General features: G+C 40.1%; 1 protein-coding gene across 1 annotated transcript in view; it reads right to left on the bottom strand.

Moving 5' to 3' along the window:
• Window positions 1–4,469, bottom strand: part of LOC119599074 — a 40,401-nt gene extending 35,932 nt beyond the window's left edge. The window contains exon 1 of the mRNA XM_037948830.1: window positions 4,229–4,469. The gene's annotated coding sequence lies outside the window, so the exon portion shown is untranslated. The remainder of the gene's footprint in view (window positions 1–4,228) is intronic.
• Window positions 4,470–4,855: the final 386 nt, after the last annotated feature.

The raw sequence follows: 4,855 nt of genomic DNA on the forward strand, positions 1-4,855 counted from the left end.
ACTCATAAATGAATGAAAAAAAAATGAATGTATATTTACGCAAATGTATCTTTATATATACATTTATTTATTCATGGGGGAAATACACAAACAGATATTAAAGAATTTAGAATCACCACATCTGCAAAAACTTGACTCGCATCCACGCCCATCATTCAGCTAAAACCGCCCACACAACTTCCCGCCGCCCACCTCCGCCCATCGCCAGAATTAGCCTCCAGCGCCGCCCACCCTCTCCCACAGGATGCAAAACCCGCCCACAAGGTCTCCAGTCGCCAAAGGGCATCGCAGAATGCAGGTGTACAGGGGCGGGGGGATGGGAGGGGGGAGGAGAGGCGTCCAAAAAAATCGCATTCTTTTGCTGGAAATGAAATTTGAACAAAGACATCGACTCTCGTTTTCTTGGTTTCATTGTTGTTGTTATCTGGAATTGCGCCATCGTGCCGCGTGCTGTATTTAATATTTTGGTATTTTATAAGTAAAAAAGTAAACATGATATAAAGAGGTACATGTAAACGTTCTCTCTCTCTCTCTCTCTCACACACACACACACACACACACACACACACACACACACACACACACACACACACACACACACACACACACACACACACACACACACACACACACACACACACACACACACACAATGCAAAACTAGAAGAGGTTGCTTAAGAAAAACAAGAGGCCACGCACTGATGCAACATGAGGTCTTGCTAAGCATGTGATGAATTTTATAATAACTAAATGAAAAACAAAGAGAACAATAAGTATAGTCACTCTAGTCCGTATTTTTTTTATGAATGGGAGCAAATAAATCTACAATTACACATTATACAGAAAGAGTATCAATTCTCATTCATCTTTTTTTTTACATTCGAAGCAACGATTCCGAACACAAGTCTTAAAAACAGTCACGACCATCAACTCTGCTTTTTATATCTAACAAAAAAAATATATGCCATTACCACTAATTAAGATAAATCATAAATGACGTCTGCACTTCGAATCATTCTGGAAGTATTTTAAGTAGTTAAGTCTGTCAGAAGAGACAAATCGTGACGCCTGCGCAGGTTGGGGAAAATAACACACAATTACGACCAAAACAACACTGTAACGGCCTCGTTCTCGGTCGTCAGGTCGTGCTTACAAGGAAAGCTAATCGAGTCTTTAAATGTCAAGTCGATGAGCAACGATTGAGCAAAGGAGATAATTGAACAAATGCACGAATGGCGCATTGCACTTTGCTCAATGTTACGAACGCCATCGCCAGTCTGCCACTGATCTACTCTGGAGAGACAGAGATCGTAGGCCCTCCTGGCGATCTATTTCCAAACGAAGGGGGGGAGGGTAAATCTCCGAGATAAACAACTCGGTTTATCTCTGCAACTCGGCTTATACGAAGTGTGTGTGTTCGTCAAAGGGCGATCAATTGGCTCTGCAATGCGCACAGGTTTGACTAAAGTATCCAAGCCACTATATCAGCGGGGAATTCGACGCTGCTCTGGATGAAAGGAAGCCAGAGTATTTACGAATAAATCCCATGTTCAAAGCCACTCTGGCTCAGGAACAGTCACCGTAGCCATAGTAATGATAGTGGAAGTGATGAACAAATATAAAATAATAAAAATAACAAATACATATATATATACGCGCATTCATATTTATGCACACACACACACAGACACACGCAAGCACACACACACACACACACACACACACACATACATACACAACACAATGTGCGTGCGTTCGTGCGTGCGTGTATTTCCTCTGCCCCTAAGAACAAGTCTACAGAAATTCTTTAGGCTTAGGAGAAGTCAGGAACTTCATGACCTCCGGCTCCCTCCCCCCCCCCACCCCTACCCCCACCATCTCATCATAAGTAAATTCCAACACTTAACACCCCATTCTTTCTCAAGAGTATTGTGATTTTTTTCATTTAATTTTTTTTTTCTCTCTCTCCTTTTGAAATTCAGGCCACGACTTGACCACTAATATACTTGTTTACAAAGCCTCGTGCATTAAGAATTACAAAGACACTATAAAAGAGCTTTTTTGTTGCTTGTCTTGGCCGTAGAAAAAGACTTCGAAATATGCTTTATTAAAAAGTATTGATAGATTCCGCAAAACTTTTTTTTTATAAGTCTAATTGCTATTCCAGTGGATATTAACGCATTGCAATACGATTTTTTGAAAGATTGGTTTTACTTTCTTTATCTTTATCAACACAGTCCGTTTTCTTTATGCTTTTCAAACTATACAATTACATTAATTTTACTGTCTATTAATTGTTAGATCTACTAAAAGTCATTTGGTACTCATTTTGTATGTGTGTGTGCGTGTGCGTGTGAGTGTGCGTGTGCGTGTGCGTGTGAGTGTGCGTGTGCGTGTGCGTGTGTGTATGTACGTGCGTACATGTGTCTGACCGTGTATCTATAGGTCTTACCACACCGTCGTTAGCGTCAAACAGACTCTTGGTCAGCGAAGTTCATTTCATTTTCCTTGCAGCAAAATGTCGAAAAGCCATGAATGAGAATGAACGAATTCACGTAAAGAGAGCATTGCAATCGCATGACATTCGCCTCAAACTTCCCCATCTTACTTCTTGCACAGCATCTTTATCTATACCTCTCCTACAGAAGTTATCTGTCTGTCTGTCTGTCTGACTGCCTAGCTCTCTCTCTCCCTCTCCCTCTCCCTCTCCCTTCTCCATTAATATCCCAACTGTCATTACCTTTTGTCATTAACGTTATCAGTCTTTATCAGCCAAATGGTCTCATTCACAGACAAGAACTACAGCCGCTTTTAGGCTCAATGACGTTCCAGTTCTTCTCAGCTCGTAACGATTTACTTCAGAACGATACTCATTCAGTAATCACAATCACAAAAACATACTTAACATTTTTAGAAGGATGCTCGTGAAAGTTCAATTAGTATCAATAATAGCAATGGCGATAACGTCATTAATGTAAAAAAAAAATAATGATAACAATAATGAGAATAACAATGGTGATGGTGATGGTGATGATGATGGTGATATGATGATGGTGATGATGATGGTGATGGTGGTGGTGATGATGATGGTGATGGTGGTGGTGACGATGATGACGATGATGACGATGATGACGATGATGATGATGACGATGACGATAAAACAAAAAACAACAACAGTGATAATAATAATAATTATGATATTAGTAATAAGTAATAATAGTAATAATAATGATGACAATAATAATAATAATAATATTCATAACAAAACTAACAATAACAACAACAATACATGTTCTCTCTCGTTGAATGCCCAGACAAGCCAATCCCCGCAACACTATTTTTGAAAGTAAAACTCAAGCCTAGGAACGGTTGTCACGCCAAAATCCCCGCCAACGAGACGCAGAGCTCCAGCATAACGCACAGACCACATTTCAAGGCGAATCTACCCCATGTGGTCTATGTAGAGGGCGTGCAACATACTTCACGCCCTTTTATGCGGCCGAGGAATCGCAGATGTTGAGGAATTTCAACGCCGAGGCAAGTAGTGATCCGAAGCGACGCCCATTCAAACTCGCACGCTTTATATATATATGTATACGATGTTGGTGCATGGCAATTCTTTTCGTGTGTGTGTGTGTGTGTGTGTGTGTGTGTGTGTGTGTGTGTGTGTGTGTGTGTGTGTGTGTGTGTGTGTGTGTGTGTGTGTGTGTGTGTGTGTGTGTGTGTGTGTGCGCGCGCGCGCGCTTGTTTGTTTGTGTGTGTGTACGTGATGGGGACAAGTTGAATTTAACGCATGTCTATGTACACAGCGATATATTGGTCCGTATTCATCCATACATCAATTTACATGTCCCAACGCTATGTGTACATTCAAAGACACGCGTACATGCCCAAACAGATGCAAAGACACGCACACACATGCCAACGTACAGACAGATGGTCCATTTGTAAGTCCAGAGCCGTGTCACCGAAGGAGGGGGGGGTATGGGGTATGCTGGGGCAGGGGGGGTGAGGGTCATGAGGTCACCTTACCTCCCACAAAATAATACCCAACGATTTTCAAAACACACACACACACAAATAAAACTATATAATAGTGCTACCAAAAAAAAGAGTAAAAATAAAATAAAAATTCCCCGTGTCGTTAAAAAGAAGGTATTGTTTTTTTCTAGAGTGATATAGGCTAGGGAAAAGCAGGTTCTTGGACATCGGCGCAAAGTCACCTTACCTCCTCGCCTTTTTCTTGAGACCTCCTTCAAGATGGCGCGTTTGCCACCTGCTTCTCGTGTCGCGACGCCGGTAAAATCCACTGCCAGGGACACCGAACGCACTACTTTCACAATTAGGACACTGATTAATTTCCCCGTTGCAATTATTTATGGGCCTTTTTTCTCTCTCTCTTATGTGCAAGAACTATGCCAACGGCTGGTTCCAATAGCCTGCGCAGCACAACCTCGCTCTCCCACTGTTCGAAACGCACTGCCTGACTGAAGAACTTTCTCGCCCAAGTTCAGTCTCCCGTCAACGCCATCTGTCGGGAGGCAGCGGAACTACCCGAGGATTTTGGGGTAGTGTTTCTTGTAAAATACGTTGATGTTGTTGTTGTTGTCTTTAGCATTTTTATTGATATTTTTATTATAATCATTGCCATTAATGATAATAATAATAATAATAATAATAATAATGATATTATTATTATTATTATTATTATTATTATTATTATTATTATTACTATTGTTATTATTATTATTATTATTATTATTATTATTATTATTATTATTATTATTATTATTATTATTATTATTATTATATTATTATTTATATTATTATTATTGTTATAATATATTATTATTAT

This window comes from Penaeus monodon, chromosome 42, assembly GCF_015228065.2.
Source record: "Penaeus monodon isolate SGIC_2016 chromosome 42, NSTDA_Pmon_1, whole genome shotgun sequence".
In the NCBI taxonomy this organism is placed as follows: domain Eukaryota; kingdom Metazoa; phylum Arthropoda; class Malacostraca; order Decapoda; family Penaeidae; genus Penaeus; species Penaeus monodon.